The sequence below is a fragment of the Arachis stenosperma genome, chromosome 9, assembly GCF_014773155.1.
Source record: "Arachis stenosperma cultivar V10309 chromosome 9, arast.V10309.gnm1.PFL2, whole genome shotgun sequence".
NCBI classification, from domain to species: Eukaryota; Viridiplantae; Streptophyta; class Magnoliopsida; order Fabales; family Fabaceae; genus Arachis; species Arachis stenosperma.
The window spans coordinates 86592361-86613430 of record NC_080385.1 but is presented as its reverse complement, the minus strand read 5'-3'; the positions used below and the strand labels follow the sequence as shown (position 1 = coordinate 86613430).

At 39.1% G+C, this 21070-nt stretch overlaps 1 non-coding gene across 1 annotated transcript; it reads right to left on the bottom strand.

Annotated features, from left to right (window-relative positions):
- Positions 1 to 273: 273 nt before the first annotated feature.
- LOC130953829 (small nucleolar RNA R71) lies at positions 274 to 377 on the bottom strand. The gene has a single exon (XR_009075989.1). It is a non-coding gene; the product is annotated as a small nucleolar RNA R71 (small nucleolar RNA).
- Positions 378 to 21070: the final 20693 nt, after the last annotated feature.

Here is a 21070-nt window from a genome sequence, read left to right as displayed (position 1 = left end):
CCACAGCTAATATCACTGGTGGAGAATCATTGTTCATTTGGTGGGAGTGCTAATGAAGATCCAAACCAACACCTCACAAAATTCCTGAGAATTTGCGACACTGTGAAGTCCAATGGAGTCCAGGAAGATGCCTATAAACTGCTCTTGTTCCCATTTTCACTTAGGGACAAGGCAGCTAAGTGGCTGGAATCATTCCCAAGGGGGAGCCTAACAACCTGGGATGAGGTGGAAAGCAAGTTTCTGGCACGTTTCTACCCCCCACAAAAGGTCAATAGGCTTCGATCTGAGGTTCAGACTTTTAGACAACAAGATGGTGAAACTCTCTACGAGGCATGGGAGAGGTTCAAGGATTTGACAAGGAAATGCCCACCAGACATGTTCCATGACTGGGTGCAATTGCATATTTTCTATGATGGACTTTCTTATGAATCAAGGAAGGCTGTAGACCATTCATCAGGAGGTTCATTGAACAGGAAAAAGACTGTGGAAGAAGCCATTGAAGTGATTGAGACAGTGGCTGAGAATGAGTACTACTATGCTTCAAAGAGACACAACACTAAGGGAGTCATGGAGCTGAACCATGTTGATACAATTCTAGCCCAAAACAAGGTGTTTGCCAAGCAACTAGCAGAGCTCACCAGGAAATTAGAAACAAATCAAGTGGCTGCAATACACACACAAGATCAAGAGGAAGTAAGCACTGAAGGAGGTGATTGGGAAGAGGCCAACTATGTGGGAAATCAACAAAGGCAACCATATGATCCACATTCCAACACTTACAACCTAGGCTGGAAAAACCACCCAAACTTTGGGTGGGGAAACCAGCAAACCCAACCACAAAACCACAAACCTTACAACCCCAACCAACATAACAATTCCACATACCAAAACTCCCAACCACCATATCATGGCCAAAATAATCAACCTGCCCAACCTAATCCGAACCAACAATTTCAAGATCAATTAAACAGGATAGAAGGAATGCTTGCAACCATGGGTCAAGACATAACCGAATTGAAAGCCTTTAAGGAAGAAGTAAATTCTAACTTGCAAAACCAAGGAGCTGCCATCCAGAAGCTAGAAAATCAAATTGGGTATTTGTCTAAGCAAACCCCTGGGCCAAGCGTTTCTCATGCTGCCAAGGCTATTGCAAGGGAAGAATGTAAGGTCATAACCCTCAGAAGTGGAAAGAAGCTAAAGGAGATCTCAAAGGAAACCACAGAGGATGAAGCAAAGGAAAATGTGAGAGACAAGGAACAGGGACAATCTTTTACACCGTCTGCAACAAAAGAAAAAGAAAAAGAGGTCCTGAAGCTTTATACACCCAAAGCACCATATCCTCAACGTTTGATGAAAAGTGAAAAGGATGGCCAATTCTCCAGATTCTTGGAGATTTTCAAGAAGCTTCAAATCAACATTCCGTTTGCTGAGGCAATAGAGCAAATGCCACTCTATGCAAAATTCTTAAAGGAATTAATGACCAAGAAGAGAAGCTGGAGAAATGAGGAAACTGTGTTGTTGACTGAAGAATGCAGTGCCATCATTCAACACAAATTGCCTCAGAAATTGAAGGATCTAGGCAGTTTCCAAATCCCCTGCATCATAGGATAAGTCATGGTGGAGAAGGCCTTGTGTGACTTAGGGGCCAGTATCAATTTGATGTCTCTAACAATGATGAGAAGAATGGAGATTGAGGAAGCCAAACCAACAAGAATGGCCCTCCAATTGGCAGATCAAACTTTTAAATTCCCTCATAGGATAGTTGAGGATTTGTTGGTGAAAGTGGGATGTTTTATATTTCCTGCCGATTTTGTGGTGTTAGATATGGAGGAAGAAGCCAAAGCTTCGATAATCCTGGGAAGACCCTTCCTGGCTACTTCTGGAGCCATCATAGATGTCCAAAAGGGTGAACTCACTCTTAGACTACATGATGAGCAATTGGTGTTTAACGTATTCAAGGCAATGAGCTATCCATCAGAATCACTAAAGGAATGCATGAGGGTGGATGTAGTGGACATTGCAGTACAAGAAACCTTTGAGGAAACAACAAAGGAAGTCGCAGAGGAGGAGTTCACCAAGGATATTGAAGTTAGTGACATCAAGGCTGCTGAAACAACCATGCCAAGCATGCCAGAGAGAGTGAAAGAAGAGAAGGAAGCACCAAAACCTAAGCTCAAAGCATTGCCCCCTAATCTCAAGTATGCATACTTGGGTAGTGATGAGAGCCATCCTGTTATCATTAGCTCTGCCCTGAGCCAAGAACTGGAAGAAGAATTGATCAAGGTGCTACAAACTCATCAAGATGCCGTTGGATGGACCCTAGCTGATTTGAAGGGGATAAGTTCATCCATATGCATGCATAAAATCTTGTTAGAAGAGGATGCTAGACCCTCCATTCAAGCTCAGAGAAGATTGAATCCTGTCATGAAAGAAGTGGTACAAAGGAGGTCATGAAGTTATGGCAGGCAGGGGTAATCTACCCCATTTCTGATAGCCCATGGGTTAGTCCCATCCATGTAGTTCCCAAGAAAGGTGGCATAACTGTGGTGCCAAATGAGAGGAACGAACTCATACCCACAAGAACTGTCACTGGGTGGAGAATGTGCATAGACTACAGGAAGCTCAATGAAGCCAACAGAAAAGATCATTTCCCACTCCCATTCATGGATCAGATGCTTGAAAGGCTTGCAGGACATGCTTACTATTGCTTTCTGGATGGATACTCAGGCTATAATCAGATAGTAGTTGATCCAAGAGATCAAGAGAAAACATCATTTGTTTGTCCATATGGAGTTTTTGCTTATAGACGCATGCCCTTTGGATTGTGCAATGCACCTGCCACTTTCCAAAGATGCATGCTGTCCATCTTTTCGGACATGATTGAAAAATTTATTGAGGTTTTCATGGATGATTTTTCTGTGTTTGGAGATTCTTTTCCTAGCTGCCTACACCACCTTGCCTTGGTGCTTAAGAGATGCCAAGAGACCAACCTAGTATTAAACTGGGAAAAGTGTCATTTCATGGTCACAGAAGGAATAGTCCTTGGCCACAAAATCTCTAATAGAGGCATTGAGGTGGACAGAGCTAAGGTGGAACTCATTAAAAAACTACCTCCACCAAGTAATGTCAAGGCAGTTAGGAGTTTTTTGGGACACGCTGGCTTTTACAGAAGGTTTATTAGAGACTTTTCTAAAATAGCCAAACCTTTGAGTAACTTGCTTGTCTCTGATACACCCTTTGTATTTGATAAAAATTGCATGCTAGCCTATGAACTTTTGAAGCAAAAACTTTCCTCTGCACCTATCATTGCCCCACCTGATTGGAACTTACCTTTTGAACTGATGTGTGATGCATCAGACCTTGCTATTGGGGCAGTGTTAGGACAAAGGAAAGACAATTTGGTACATGTGATTTATTATGCCAGTAAAGTCTTGAATGATAACCAAAGGAATTACACAACCACTGAAAAAGAACTCTTGGCAATAGTCTTTGCATTTGACAAATTTAGATCCTATCTCATTGGATCTAAAGTCATTGTCTTCACTGATCATTCAGCTTTAAAATACTTACTTGCTAAACAAGAATCCAAACCAAGACTTATTAGATGGGTTCTTTTGTTGCAGGAATTTGACATTGAAATCAAAGACAAGAAGGGTGTAAAGAACAAGGTGGCAGACCATTTATCAAGGATACCATGTGAAGAAGGAAGCACACAAAGCACACATATAAATGAGTGCTTTCCTGATGAACAACTCATGGTAATTCACAAAGCACCCTGGTTTGCAGACATAGCAAACTTCAAGGCCACTGGGAGTTTGCCGTTGGAATTTAACAAGCATCAAAGGAAGAAATTGGTAAATGATGCCAAATACTTCATCTGGGACGAACCATACTTGTTCAAAAAATGTTCGGATAGCATACTCAGAAGATGCATATCAGAGGAAGAAGGAAGGGAAGTCTTATGGGACTGCCATGGCTCCACTTATGGAGGACATTTTGCAGGAGAAAGAACAGCAGCTAAGGTGTTGCAGTGTGGTTTTTATTGGCCCACTATCTTCAAAGATGCAAAGGAACTAGTGAAGCACTGCCATGAATGCCAGAAAGCGGGGAACCTGCCAAGAAGAAATGAAATGCCACAACAATTCATTCTGGAACTTGAATTGTTTGATGTGTGGGGGATAGATTTCATGGGACCCTTTCCCACCTCATACTCAAATAATTACATTCTTGTGGCAGTAGACTATGTCTCCAAATGGGTTGAAGCAATAGCAACTCCAACCAATGATAATAAGGTAGTCATGAACTTCCTCAGAAAACACATTTTTTGCCGTTTTGGGGTTCCAAGAGCAATCATCAGTGATGGAGGAAGCCACTTCTGCAACAAACCATTAGAGGCATTGCTTCTAAAATATGGAGTCAAACACAAGGTAGCCACACCATACCATCCACAGACAAGTGGGCAAGCCGAAATATCTAATAGGGAACTCAAAAGAATCCTGGAAAAGACTGTGGGAACTTCAAGGAAGGACTGGTCGATTAAGCTAGATGATGCTCTTTGGGAAAGAAACAACCATTGAATTATATGAAAGGAACAACCATTCTAAGCAATCACAGAAATGCTTAAAATCCTTAGCAGCAACTTCATTCCAAGGAGAATTCAAGGATTCAAAGAGCAGAGGAGTAAGTAGGAGACTAAGTTTGGTGTTCACACACCAATTTAAGACTCAGACACTTGCCCATACATAGTTGAGCTAACCACTCAAGTGCTTGAGAAGCAAGCAACTTCATCACTCTTTGCAGGAAAGGAAACAAGGATCTTAGAAAGAACATGAAGCAACAACTAGGAGAAGAAGGAGAAATCAAATTGTTTCCTGGCAACAAAGAGAAAACAAGAAATTTCACAAGGTGGTGTTGTTCCTTGACCATTCTTTAAAAGGCAAACAAAAGCATGCTTGTTCTGGTTTAAACTGTAATTGTTGAATCTTTCTGGAATGTGAAGTTTTTAGTATGAGTGTTGGTTTACTGCTTTGAATAAAGTGAATGCCTAGATGTTTGGATATAACTTCACCTTCTTAAACAAATGCTTGCCATGCTTGTTCTGTTTCCAAAAATAAAAGAAAAGTTTGAACAAAAGTAACTTGGCTCAATTAGTGACAAATCAAGTAGAATTAAGTGGTGGTATGCATGCTTGATTGTTTAGTCAGATCACTGGAAATTGAGTGTAGAATTATCATTTTTGTGTAGAAGTTTGAATATTGTCTATGGATCTTGATGAATAAATGTCTTTGGCCATAAAAAAGAAAGAAAAAAAAGAAGAAAAAGCCACTGAAAAAGGGAAACCAAAAAGCAAAAAGATTGAGAAAATAAGCTAGGCACCAATGGTTTGAACTTCTGAGACAAATGCCTGTGGTGTTTATGTATTAAGGATATGCTTGGATGAATAGGTTCTGAGGAGTGTTTCAACACTTGGTAACTTGGGTTAACTAACCCGGGATTATCAACCAAAAGTCCATTATCAAGAGCAACCTAAATACAAAACATTTAGTCACACAAAGAGGTGCTGGGCACCAATGTCTCAAGAAGAAATGTGAACTAAAATGCCTGTAGTGGATATGTGTAGTGCACTGATAAGAAAAAGAAAATGCCAAAGGCTTGTGCAACACATGACACTGAGCAAACAAGGAGCAAAGGAGCTCTAAGAAAAAGAAAAACAAAGAAGGGAAAAGTGCCAAGGACATAAAAATAACAAGAGGCCATAGCAGTGTTTGATGGATGCAATGAAAAAGTGATAATCTTACCTGATAAGAATGAAAAAGTGATGCTGCAACTTTTTGCATAAAACCCTTTTGATGAACTTCAAATGCTTGCTAATATAGCCAATGTAATTGCTTTCTGTTTCATACTTTCTTCTCAAATAACTCAGGACTTGCTTAGGGACAAGCAAGTATAAGTTTGGTGTTGTGATGCCAAGGCATCTTAGGCTAGTTTCACTAGCATTTTTCTGTTAGTTTTAGTTGTTTTATGCATTTTCTTGAGCTTAAAGTAACCAAGAATGGTTAAATGAATAACAAAGCAATGAACCATCCAAACAGTATAATTTTGATGCAAATTCCATGAGTTTTTAGTTATATTACTTGAATGCTATGAATGGAAGATTTCTCATGAAATTTTGCAAGACTTTGATGCAGTTGTTTGGATGATTTCAGGGAAGAAGAGGCTAGGCAAGGAAGCAACAAAATCAATAAAGGAAGCTTGAATATCACATGTGGAGTTTAAGTTCCAGTTTAAGCTTAAACTGGAAGTTAAACTGCCAAGCCATATAATGCTGGGAACTATCAGTGGCGTTTAAGCTCCAGTTTAAGCTTAAACTGGAGCTTAAACGCCAAAATCATGAAAGCTGAGGAAAAGCTGAAAGTGGCGTTTAACCTCCAGTTTAACCTTAAACTGGAAGTTAAACGCCAGAAATGAGAATTGCACCAGGAAGCCATTTCCACGTTTAAGCTCCAGTTTAACCTTAAACTGGAGCTTAAACGTGTTCGACCTCCAGGGCTGCTTTCTTCATTTCCACGTTTAAGCTTCAGTTTAACCTTAAACTGAAGCTTAAACGTGTTCGACCAAAATTCTCCTCCAGGGTTGCTTTCTTCATTTCCACGTTTAAGCTTCAGTTTAACCTTAAACTGAAGCTTAAACGTGTTCGACCAAATTCACCCTCCAGGGTTGCTTTCTTCCATTTCCACGTTTAAGCTTCAGTTTAACCTTAAACTGAAGCTTAAACGTGCTTGAGTTATACCACCTCCAGGAGTGTCCAACGTTTAAGTTCCAGTTTAAGCTTAAACTGGAACTTAAACGTGCTTCCACAAAAGGCATCACTGGAAGTGTCTGGCGTTTAAGTTGCAGTTTAAGCTTAAACTGCAACTTAAACGCCACTATTTGAAAAGGTTTCTGGGCCAAAGATATTGCAGTTTAAGTTAGCATTTGAGCACAAACATTAACTTAAACGTACTCTGGTATGAAACCCAATTGAATATCATGGTTTATGGGATTGGGCCTGAAGAATTGATGAGTCTGGAATTTCAATTTGTTGAGTCATGTGTCATTACTTGATTATCACTAAGTTGGCTCAATGAATTTTACAGAATTGGATCAGCAGCCTCATCAGGATTATGGATCATAAACCCAAAGCAAAAGGAAATCAGGGAAAGGCCTCAAAGCCCAAGAAACACAACAAAAGCTCAATTGAGAAAGTGTATAAATAGGATAGAATTTAAGTTAGGAAGAGGACTTTTGATCATTTTTTCTAGTTTTCATACTTTTTGTAATTGAATTCAGAGCTATGACTCACTAAACCCCCTTTCATTGGGTTAGGGAGCTCTATTGTAATTCAATAAATCAATAATAGTTTTTATCTTCTTCTTCAATCTTTTCTCTTGAATTTTTGTTAGAAAGCTTCTCGATCTAATTCCATTGGTTAGTTGTCTTGGGAAAGAAACTATCCATAATTGGAATCCTTCGGAACCTTGGGAAAGGAATGGAGGATTCATGCTAGAGAAGCTTTCTCACAGTGAATTGGATTGGGGTTTGGATGGATATTGTGACATGTAATCCTACCAAATTGTGGTTCATGAAACTGTGTGGTATAATCAGTGATCGAGCGTCATCTCTTCTTATGAACATTTAAACCAAGGGATTGGGAATTTGTTTGTTTTTAGAGAGAATTGGTGAGCCAAGGGATTGGGATCCAATCATATAAGATTGCCAAGCAAAATTCAATGAACGCATTGGTTGAGGAAGGGATAAAAATGTTTTGATTTGGAGATCTCAATATCTCCTGAAACCCAATGAATTCCCCATTTCTGATCTACCACTTTCTCTTTACATTCTGCAATTAAATTCATGCAATCACCCCGATCCCTTTTTAATTTCAGCAATTTAGCTTCTCGCTCTTTAATTCATGCAATTTAAGATTCCGCAATTTCAATTTCTTGCCATTTACGTTTCCCGCCAATTTTACATTCCGCAATTCTCATCTAAATATTGATTCCGCTCAACTAGAACACACTTCTAATCCGAATTGCTCACTCAACCAATCCTTGTGGGATTCGACCTCACTCTATTGTGAGTTTTTACTTAACGATAACCGGTGCACTTGCCGGAAGGAATTTTTGCCGATCGTGCAATTTCCTAAAATCGTAGCATCAATATCTTGTTTACCATGCATGCCATGTGTTTGTGAAAAAGCCCATATAGCACCATGCACTTTTCTACATTACTTTACTCTACTCTACAATGCTTGTTTTTCACAAACTCCCTTTCATATTTTATTAATTCAATTTAATTGTCAATACAAACGTGATAGTTGGTTTGTTACAAATGGTAACCTAACTTGGACATTGAATGTTTGATATATGCTACTCATGCCTTTGCCTGCATGCCAATAAACCTCTTGCATTCCATTGTCCTACATGCACTTGCTATACTTCCATTGATGAGCTTTCCACATGTAATCCAGACCATGTGTTAATGCCATTTATCTTTATTGTGCATTGACTATCACTTACACTACCCTCTTCCTTGCTCTCTCTCTTTGAATTTAATTTTCTTTCTCTTCCCTTCTTTCAGGATGGCCACCAAGAAAGGAAAAGAGAAAGCTACTTCCAAACCACCAGCAAGAAGAGGAACTAAAAGAGCATTAGTGGCAGAGCCTTCTTCAACCGCTGTCAAACCCTCAACAAAAAGAGTTAAGAGGATAATAAAGGTTGACGACAGAGAGAAAGCCTTTCCAGCAAAAGACACTGCACAATTTCCCAATCGCTACTGTGAGCAGATGTTCCCTATCCTAGCAGAAAGGAACTATAACAATGAATACCTTCTCATCCTCCCGCCCAATATTGCCACCTTTGTTGAGCCGCAAATTGAGCGAAGACAATGGGGTTTCCTACGGAGACAGCCAAGGCAGGTCAATCTTTCTTGGGTAGTTGAGTTCTACTCCAACTTCTACATACCGACCCTGCAGTCTGTTTATGTCCGGCAGAAGCAAGTCCCCATTACAGAAAAGGCCATTTAGCAAGTTCTTAGTCTTCCCCCTATTCCAGCAGGAATGGACGCTTTTCAAGAAGCCACCCTTCAGCGCCAGTGATACCAATTTGACTGGGACTCCGTTCTCAGAGTCATTGCTTTACCTGGCAGCCGTTGGATCTACGGATACCACCGCAACCGCCCAAAGGGAATCTTGGCTTCCGCACTTACATTGGAGGCTCGCGTATGGGCACATATCATGTCCCATTACGTCTTCCCGAGCACTCATGAGTCCTCCTTCGCTGCGGACATGGCTGTTCTACTATGGTGCATCCTTACAGACCAACCTCTGGATCTTTCAAGACACATTCGGCATACTATGGAGCATGTACAAATCGCGGGCAACTTACCTTTCCCTGCCTTGGTCTTAACTCTTGTCTCAGCAGCCGGAGTCTCCTGCAGAGCTGGGGACACCAAAGCCATGCTTCCACGGGATGATTAATATATCCATAACGGGAAATACCTCAGACTTTCAGCAGCCACTACAAGCTAGCCTCCTGAGCCGGTTGAAGATATTCCTTCTTCAACACCACAAGCATCTACCACTGAGAAATTGCTCCAGCAGATACTTGAAAAGTTGGATCGGCATGAACAGAAAGCAAAGATGAGAGAGCGCCGTAACAAGCGCCGATTCAAACACCTCAAGGAGCTACTCAAGGGACACTACAGTGACTCAGACACCCCGGACTCCACTTCTTTTACCAGCACCGGGAGCCATGATGATCCCGACTGTGGAGATACTGCTACCAACCCACCCCTGTTCCTGACAGACGGCACCGAGGACGGTGCAAAGCCTTAAGTGTGGGGAGGTCGGTCAGTACCTGACTTCCGGAGGTAAATTCTCTTCTTTGACACCAATGATTAGGATATTTTAGTTAGATTTTTCTTTCTTTTATAGAATAGAATAAATTGCATAGGTTAGGATAGTTGCGTGCATTTTCTACTTGATTGAAAAGACAATAAGTTTCTTTTAAAAATCTATCTTTGGAACAAAATTTCACTAATTTTTCAAAATTTTCATGATAAATCTGCTTGAGTTGTATTTGGAACATGATGTTTGAGCTAAAGAACACACAACCTGTGAAAGATTTGAGCCTTTATGTATGGTTACATTATTTAACCATAATTATTTTATTCTTGTGTGTTTACTTCTCTATGATTGTAATCTATATTTTGTTTTATCTTATATGTCCAATATTTATTATATTTACATGCTTGCACATGATTGAGGCCATTATTTGTTTAAACTCACTTATCCAAATCAAGCCTACCCTTTTCAATTACCCTTGTTAACCACTTTGAGCTTTTAAAATCCCAATTGTTCTATATTGTACCACATTACTAACCTTAAGCTGAAAAATAATTGCATATCCCAAATTGAATCTTTGGTTAGCTTAAGATAGAATTGTGTGTGTTAGTTAAGTATGGGAAATTGTGGGAACAAAAGTTGTTAAGGGAATGTGTCATGAAAATTTAAAGGAAATTTGGATACCCACTCATGTAAAAATATAAGAATGAAAAATCTATGTGCATTGATAAGCTTTATTTATTAAAAAAAATAAATAAATAAAATTTCAATCAATAAATAAGGGGACAAAATTACCCCAATGTTAAATTCAGAATTCAAAGATTAATGCACATATGATAGAATTAAAATACAAGGTTGAAACATGAGTATGGGTTGAAAAAGGGAATTATGGGTAGCTAGGCATGAATTTAAAAGTATATAGAATATATGTATATTAGGTGAGAGCTTAAGTTAATTAAAGATTCAATTTATAAAGCTCACTTAGCCATACATATATCCTTACCTGCACCTTGGCCCCATTACAACCCTGAAAAGACCTCATGATGTTTGCATTGGTATATTAACTGTTGTTGATTGGTTAGGAGAAAAACAAAAGTTAGAAAGCATGACTAGAGAAGAATAGAGTGATTACCCTATACACGAGAGATTAGAGCATACATACTTTATCAGTGAGGGTTCAATGCTTGAATTTTCATGTTTCCGGCCTTCATAAGCTATCTTCTTGCACTTTTATCAGTTTTATTACATGATGATAGAATTAGTGGAATTTGATTTGTAATTGTTTTGAAGGGCTTATTTACTTTTGATCAAGTGGATAATAATCATATAGTTGCATTTATCTATATATGTAGGATTGCATTGCATTTCATGAGTTTCTGCATGTTCATACTTATTTCCTTGTCTGCTTCAATTTAGCATGAAGACATGCTAATGTTTAAGTGTGGGGAGGTTGATAAACCACTAATTTATAGTTTATATTGTGTTTAATTGTGTGATTTTGTCGTGATCCTTACCCACTTATTCATCAATTTAGCATGCATTTAGATTTCCTTCCTGATTTTATTACATGTTTGAAAATTGCTTCCTAGAGACTTTAATTATTTAATTTCAATTCTCCTTTATTCCATTCGATGCTGTAATCTGTGTGTCGAGTGTTTCAGGCTTCATAGGGCATGAATGAGACGGAGATTGGAGAGGAAGCTAGCAAAAATGGAAGGAACACAAGAATTTGAGGAGATAACCAGCGAAAAGTGACGCGGTCGCATAGCTCACGCGACCGCGCGAAGGAGCGCAAATCGCCGTGACGCAGCCGCATGGCTTGCGCGGCCGCGCGGATTGAAAAGCACAAGCAACGCGGTAGCGTGGATGACGCGAACGCGTGAAGAGGAAAAGCGCCAGCGACGCGTCCGCATGGACGACGCGATCGCGTGACATGCGCGATCTGCATAAACTGCAGAATTTGAAACCAGCAACTTTGGCCCAGTTTTCGGCCCAGTTTTCGGCCCGGAACAGCAGACTAGAGTCAGATAATATGCAGAAACAAGAGAGAATTCATTGAGTAGTTTTAGATCGAGTTTTTTCACTCTCTTAGGTTTTTCTCTCTAGTTTTTAGAATTTTAATTTTCAATTGGTTTTAGCATTGGAACATCAAGAAGAGTCATTTCCTTATCAAGACTTCATCATTCTAGTTTTTTCTCTTAACTTGGTTTTATTCTTCCAGGTTCTTTGTTATGTTCAATTTTGTCATTCAGATATTTTTATGATTAATTAATGCAAGGATTATTTCTTTTTAATTTAATTTCCATTCCAATAATCATGTCTTCTTTTAATTTCCTTTCATATGCCATGAATTTTTTATTTACAATGAGTGAGTAGTTTCATTACTTGATGGGGAGTTGATTAAAAGGAACTCTTGAGTTGGAAGGATTGGAAGAAAAATTTGTAATTGGGTTGAATGTTGGATTGCTATCCTGTCACCGACGCCAATCCCTTTGAACTAAGTGGATTGTAACTTGTGAACAGATCTGGTATTTCCACTTGTTTGACTTTTTCTTACCTAGTAAGGGATAACCAAACGGAACAACTATTAATTATAAATTAATCTTATAATCACACCATCAATGATAGAGATTCTAACCAATCAATTCCTAGTCAAGGCCTTTTATTTTTATTATTTAAAATTCCTCAATTTAATTCCCAATTTACTTAGCTCAACTCTTTTTGGAATATCTGATTAATAAAACAACACACTTTTCTGCAACTCGTTGGGAGACGACCTGGGACTTAAAACTCCCAGTAATTTTAATTTAAACTTTCAGTGACATATTTCTAAATTGATAGGCAGATTTTCGGTGAGTTAAGAACTATACTTGCAACGTAAACATTTTAATAAAATTTTAATTCACCAGCTTCTGCATCTCTATCAGACATTCATTGCATTGGTGCACAAATTCTCTAGCATCTTTGAATATTGTTGGCCAATAAAATTCACTTTGAAGCACTTTAGCAGCTGTCCTCTCTATCGAAAGTGTCCACCATAAGCTAAACTATGACAATGCCATAGTATGTCTTTCATTTCATTTTTAGGAACACATCTTCTAATCATTCTGTCTGGACATCTTCTAAACAAGAATGGCTCATCCCACAAGAATTTCTTGGCTTCATTGAGCAGCTTTCTGATGTGCGGAAAACGATCCGACACAAAACTCACCGGCAAGTGTACCGGGTCGCATCAAGTAATAATAACTCACATGAGTGAGGTCGATCCCACAGAGATTGAAGGATTGAGCAATTTTAGTTCGGTGGTTGATTTAGTCAAGCGAATCAAGTATTGGTTGAGTGATTTTGTATCCAACAGTAAGTAAATAGCAGAAAATGTAAAGGGAGAGGGATGAATTGCAGAAATTAAAGAAAACTGAAAGTAAAAGAGCTGAATCTTAAAGAACAAGAAATTAAACGACTGAAACTTAAAGTGCAAGAAATGTAAATTGCAGTAACTTAAAGAGCAAGAAATATAAATTGCAATAATGAAAAGGGATTTGAGGATTGGGATTTCAGAATTCAAGCAATGGAAATTAAATTGCAGCAAGTAATAAAGCAGAAGATGAATTAGAAATACTTAAAATTCAAACAGAGAATGGAATTGACTTGCAGCAGAGGTTCACAGAAGAACCAAAATGAAAATTGGATCTCAGGACTCCAGAGACTAGAAAACAAAATCTAGATCTCAATTGCCTTCCCAGATCCAAGTTCACAAAGCAATTAAAAAGAAGTTGAAGAAGAAGCAGTAAAGGAAATGTAATTGAACCCAATTATGCAGAAAAGAAATTAAAGAGCTCTTGAGTGGAGATTGAGACAGAATTTCCTCAATTCTTAACACCCAAGACTCAAACAAGAAAAGTAAAAATGCTCAAGCAAGAACAAGGAAGAAGAGAGATCAATTCTCCTCCCCAATTCTCAGAAATCTCCGTGAAGTCTCAAAGAGAAAACTCAAAGAGTTCTCAAGTAAAAGTGAAGATTCAAAGTTAAAAAAAAGTTCAAGATGCAAAAGTCCTAATTACATCAAACTAGCTCCTATTTATACACTTTCTATTCTTGGATTTTGGAATTTGGATGGGCTTTTGATTTGGTGAAGAAATGAATTTTATTGGATTTTTAATCCAATTTCAGCCCAAGAAAAGTTGCTTCCAGGAGGCTGCCCTGCCCTTGTGGAGGGCAGGTCAGGAATTGATGCGTGCGGCCTTGGTGCGAGCGTGGTGTGCGAGTTGGTGCTGCAGGATGCTGCCCTGCCCTTGTGGAGGGCAGGGCAGAAATTTTTGGTGCGCCAGTTTGGTGCGCTGGCCGTGCGCTATGATGCTGCCGAAGCTCCCTTGGTGCGCCAGTTTGGTGCGCTGGCCGTGCATCACACAATGCTGCCCTGCCCTTGCGGAGGGCAGGGCAATGTTTCCAAAGTTGAAGCCCCGTGTTCGAGACTTGGTCGATGCACACGTTACTATTTTTCCGTGGTTTTCTTGGCACCATAGTGAGGCCTAGTTCCTTGCTTCCTCATTGTGCCGTGTTCGATTCTTGTGGCAAGCATTGGAGAGCTTTTTCCTTGAGTTTATTCCCTTGATGAGCCCGATATTGCCCTTGAGGAGAGCAGGGCAGAATTTTTGCTCTCCTTGATCCATGGTACCAATTTGTGCTCCGCCCTTGAGGAGGGTGGTGCACGAATTTGTGATTCGCACAACTAACCAGCAAGTGCACTGGGTCGTCCAAGTAATACCTTACGTGAGTAAGGGTCGATCCCACGGAGATTATTGGCTTGAAGCAATCAATGTTTATTTTATTAATCCTAGTTAGGATGTCAAAATGTTTAAAATTGTAAGTTGGAATAATTAGATTTGATTGGAAAGGTAAATGAGAACAATAGAGTTACTTGTTTATAAAGGACTGGGGAATATGTTGGAGTTTTGGAGATGCCTTGTCCTTTGACTTCATCTCTTCCTTGAAATCCTTCTTCACACGCAAAATCCATTCTATGGCAAGCTCTATATAGGGTGTAACCATTGTCAATGGCTACCTCCCATCCTCTCAGTGAAAACGTTCCTATGCTCTGTCACAGCACGGCTAATCATCTGTCGGTTCTCAATCAGGTTGGAATAGAATCCATTGATCCTTTTGCGTCTGTCACTAATGCCCAGTCCTCAGGAGTTTGAAGCACGTCACAGTCATTCAATCCCGGAATCCTACTCGGAATACCACAGACAAGGTTTAGACTTTCCGGATTCTCATGAATGCCGCCATCTATCTAGCTTATACCACGAAGATTCTGTTGGGGAATCTAAGAGATATTCATTCAGTCTGATGTAGAACGGAGGTGGTTGTCAGGCACACGTTCATGGATTGAGGAAGGTGATGAGTGTCACGGATCATCACCTTCTTCACAATTAAGCGCGAATAAACATCTTAGATAAGAACAAGCGTGTTTGAATGGAAAACAAAGGAATTGTATTAAATCATCGAGACGCTGCAGAGCTCCTCACCCCCAACAATGGAGTTTAGAGACTCATGCCGTCACAAAGTATGTAATTCAGATTTGAAAATGTCATGAGGTACAAGAAATGTCTGTAAAAGTTGTTTAAATAGTAAACTAGTAACCTAGGTTTACAGAAAATGAATAAACTAAGATAATTGGTGCAGAAATCCACTTCTGGGGCCCACTTGGTGTGTACTGGGGCTGAAACTAAAGCTATCCACGAGTAGAGGCCTTTCCTGGCGTTAAACTCCAGGTTATGACGTGTTTTGGGCGTTCAACTCCGGATCATGACGTTTTTCTGGCGTTTAACTCCAGACAGCAGCATGTACTTGGCGTTCAACGCCAAGTTACGTCGTCTATCCTTGCGCAAAGTATGGACTATTATATATTGCTGGAAAGCCCTGGATGTCTACTTTCCAACGCCGTTGAGAGCGCGCCAATTGGACTCCTGTAGCTCCAGAAAATCCATTTCGAGTGCAGGGAGGTCAGGATCCAACAGCATCAGCAGTCCTTTTTCAGCCTAAGTCAGATTTTTGCTCAGCTTCCTCAATTTCAGCCAGAAAATACCTGAAATTACATGAAAATACACACACTCATAGTAAAGTCCAGAAATATGATTTTTGCTTAAAAACTAATAAAATTCTATTAAAAACTAATTAAAACATACTAAAATCTACATGAAATTACCCCCAAAAAGCGTATAAAATATCCGCTCATCACAACACCAAACTTAAACTGTTGCTTGTCCTCAAGCAACTAGATAAATAAAATAGGATGAAAAGAAATTAAGAAACAATAATATCTCAGAGTTTAAAGTGAAGCTCAGATTCTAATTAGATGAGCGGGACTAGTAGCTTTTTGCTTCTGAACAGTTTTGGCATCTCACTTTATCCTTTGAAATTCAGAATGGTTGGCATCCATAGGAACTCAGAATTCAGATAGTATTATTGATTCTCCTAGTTTAGTATGTTGATTCTTGAGCACAGCTACTTTATGAGTCTTGGCCGTGGCCCTAAGCACTTTGTTTTCCAGTATTACCACCGGATACATAAATGCCACAGACACATAATTGGGTGAACCTTTTCAGATTGTGACTCAGCTTTGCTAGAGTCCCCAATTAGAGGTGTCCAGAGTTCTTAAGCACACTCTTTAGCTTTGGATCACGACTTTAACCACTCAGTCTCAAGCTTTTCACTTGGACCTGCATGCCACAAGCACATGGTTAGGGACAGCTTGATTTAGCCGCTTAGGCCTGGATTTATTTCCTTGGGCCCTCCTATCCATTAATGCTCAAAGCCTTGGATCCTTTTTACCCTTGCCTTTTGGTTTTAAGGGCTATTGGCTTTTTCTACTGCTCCTTCTTCTCTTTTTTTTTTTTTTGACTGCTTTTTCTTGCTTCAAGAATCAATTTCATGATTTTTCAGATCATCAAAAATATTTTTCGTGTTCCGCATTCTTTCAGGAGCCAACAATTTTAACATTCATAAAATTCAATATAAAAAATATGCACTGTTCAAGCATTCATTCAGAAGACAAAAAGTATTGCCACCACATATAAATAATTAGAATTTTCCTTATTAAGAACTCGAAAAAATTAAATTGCCTCTTTATTCTACAACTCTACTATTTTATTCATGTTTGATGATGATGAGAAAAATAAGTTATAACTTAATTGGAAATAAAGCCAAAATAGATATGTGATGAGCGGATAATTTGTATACTTTTTGGCATTGTTTTTAGTATGTTTTTAGTATGATCTAGTTAGTTTTTAGTATATTTTTATTAGTTTTTAGTTAAAATTCACTTTTCTGGACTTTACTATGAGTTTGTGTGTTTTTCTGTGATTTCAGGTATTTTCTGGCTGAAATTGAGGGACCTGAGCAAAAATCTGATCCAGAGACTCAAAAGGACTGCAGATGCTGTTGGATTCTGACCTCCCTGCACTCGAAGTGGATTTTCTGGAGCTACAGAAGCCCAATTGGTGCGCTCTCAATGGCGTTGGAAAGTAGACATCCTGGGCTTTCCAGCAATATATAATAGTCCATACTTTGCCCAAGATTTGATGGCCCAAACAGGCGTTCAAAGTCACCTCAAGAAATTCCAGCGTTAAACGCCGGAACTGGCACCTAAATGGGAGTTAAACGCCCAAACTGGCACCAAAGCTGGCGTTTAACTCCAAGAAGAGTCTCTACACGAAATTGCTTCATTGCTCAGCCCAAGCACACACCAAGTGGGCCCGGAAAAGGATTTTTATGTCATTTACTCATTTCTGTACACCCTAGGCTACTAGTTTCTTATAAGTAGGACCTTTTACTATTGTATAGAAATCTTTTGATCTTTGGAACCTTTTTCTTTAGATCTTTTGATCACTTTGGGAGGCTGGCCATTCGGCCATGCCTAGACCTTTGCTTATGTATTTTCAACGGTGGAGTTTCTACACACCATAGATTAAGGTGTGGAGCTCTGCTGTATCTCGAGTATTAATGCAATTACTATTGTTCTTCCATTCAAATTCCACTTGTTCTTTTACCAAGATATCACTTGTTCTTCAACATGAACAAGGTGACTGACAACCATTCTTGTTCTACTAAGCATCTGAGGCTTAGTGCATATCTCTTGGATTTCTGATTGCATGATGCATGGTTGATCGCCTGACAACCGAGTGCTCGCCTGACAAACGAGCCAGCCATTCCGTGAGATCAGAGTCTTCGTGGTATAGGCAAGAACTGATGGCGGCATTCAAGAGAATCCGGAAGGTCTAACCTTGTCTGTGGTATTCTGAGTAGGATTCAATGATTGAATGACTGTGACGTGCTTCAAACCTGTAACCTACTGGGCGTTAGTGACAGACGCAAAAGAGTTATTCTATTCCGGTAGGGGAGGGAACCAAACCGGTGATTGGTAGCACTATGACAGAGTGTGTGCATTAGCTTTCACTGCGCGGATGGGAGGTAGCTGCTGACAACAGTGAGACCCTACACGAGCTTGCCATGGAAAGGAGTAAGAAAGGATTGGATGAAGACTGTAGGAAAGCAAAGAGACGGAAGGGAAGGCATCTTCATACACTTGTCTGAAGCTCATACACCAATGAAATACATAAGTATCACTATCTTTATCTTTTATGTTATTTTCGTTCATCACCATATATATCTGAGTTTGCCTGACTAAGATTTACAAGATGACCATAGCTTGCTTCAATACTAACAATCTCCGTGGGATCGACCCTTACTCACGTAAGGTTTATTACTTGGACGACCCAGTGCACTTGCTGGTTAGTTGTGCGAAGTTGTGTAATGCCATGGTATTGAGCGCACCAAGTTTTTGGAGCCATTACCAGGGATTATGAGAGTTGTGAAAAAGTATAGTTCACAATTTCGCATGTCAAGTTTTTTGGCGCCGTTGCCGGGGATTGTTCAAGTTTTGAGCAAGCTTTTGGTAACATCAGTGCCAAGATCCGGCAACAACATCAAGATTTTGGTGTTATTGCCCGGGATTGTTTAGGCTGGACAACTGACGGTTCATCTTGTTGCTTAGATTAGGTATTTATTTTTTTCGAAATTCTTGAAGATGAATTCTAGAGTTTCATGATGATTTGTTGAAATCTGGCTGGCTGAGAAGCCATGTCTAATCTGATTGGACCGAGGTTTCAACTTATCACCACAAGAGCTTGTTGATTTCGTATCAATCTTGCTTTTGGAGCAGTGATTTGCTAAGGCTTGGCTGACCTTTGGTCATGTCTAGTGTTTTGGACCGAAGCTTTCTTTGAAAGCTTGGCTGGCTGTGAAGCCATGTCTAATTCCTGGACCGGAGTCTTAGACTAGCATTGCACTGATTCCTGGAATTCTCATTAAGAATTTTGATACCTTTTTTTTTTCTCTTCACTTAATTTTCGAAAAATACAAAAAAATTCACAAAAACTATAAAAACCAAAAATATTGTATGTTTGAGTCTAGTGTCTCATCTTAAGTTTGGTGTCAAATGCATGTTTTTGTTGCATTTTTTTTTGAATCCATGCATATATTTCTTGTTCTAATCTGTGAATTCTATTGACTTGAAGTATTTTGTGTGTCTCATATGCATTCTCATTTTGATAGTGTCAGTAGTATACAAACTGCTAAGTTTGGTGTCTTGCATGCATTGTTATTTGATTCTTATTGCATTTTGATTATTAAAAATCCAAAAATATTTTTAACTTGTGTCTTTTCAAGTCAATGATACAAAGAATTGAAGATTCAGAACACACTGCAGAGGAATTATACAGAAAAAGCTGAGCATTCAAAAATGCCCAGTGAAGAAGGCAGACTGGCGTTTAAACGCCAGCCAGGGCACCTGGTTGGGCGTTTAACGCCCAAAAAGGTAGCATTTTGGGCGTTAAACGCCAGAATGTATACCATTCTGGGCGTTTAACGCCAGGATGGTGCCAGGGGGAAGATTTTGTTTTCAAAATCAATTTTTTTCAAGTTTTCAAAGTTTTTCAAAACCAAATCTTTTTCAAATCATATCTTTTCAATCAAATGTTTTCAAAATCAATTTCTTTCCTTTTTCAAAGATACTTACTAACAATTAATGATTTGATTGAACATTTTTTGCCTTTTCTATTAAGAAAGGTTTTATGTTTGAATCATATCTTTTCTTGTTAGGCAAGTCATTAATTTTCAAATCATATCTTTTCAAATTGTTTTCAAAACATATCTTTTAAAAATTGTTTTCAAATCATATCTTCTCAATCATATCTTTTTAAAACCATACTTTTCAATCAAATCTTTTTAATCACATCTTTTTCAAAATAAGTTTCAATCAAATCTTTTTGACTTTTAATTTTAAAAATCTTTTTCAAAAATCAATTGATTTCTTCTACACTTTGAATTTTCGAAAATTATCAATCAAATTTTCAAAATGTTTTCAAAATCCTTTGATTGAATTTTCGAAAATTCTCTTCCCTCCTTCCCACATCCTTCTATTCATGGAGTACTACTCCTTCCAAATGCACAATTCGAATTTTATCAATTAGAATTCGAATTCTCTTTCTCCTTCTTCTTTCTATTTCTGTTTTCCTCTGACATTTCAAGGAATCTCTATACTGTGACATAGAGGATTCCATATTTTCTTGTTCTCTTCTCTTTCATATGAGCAGGAGCAGAGACAAAGGCATTCTTGTTGAAGCTGATCCTGAACCTGAGAGGACCCTGAAGAGAAAGCTAAGAGAAGCCAAAGCACAACTCTCTTTAGAGGACCTGACCTAATTCTTCAAGGAAGAAGAACACATGGCAACCGAAAACAACAACAATGCCAACAATGCAAGGAAGGTGCTGGGTGACTTTACTGCACCTACTCCTGATTTCTATGGGAGAAGCATCTCTATCCCTGCCATTGGAGCAAACAACTTTGAGCTTAAGCCTCAATTAGTTCCTCTAATGCAACATAATTGCAAGTTCCATGGACTTCCAATGGAAGATCCTCATCAGTTTTTAGCTGAATTCTTGCAAATCTGTGACACAGTCAAGACTAATGGGGTTAACCCTGAGGTCTATGGACTGATGCTATTCCCTTTTGCTGTAAGAGACAGAGCTAGAATATGGTTGGACTCTCAACCTAAAGAAAGCCTGGACTCTTGGGAAAAGCTAGTCAATGCCTTCTTGGCAAAGTTCTTTCCACCACAAAGATGGAGT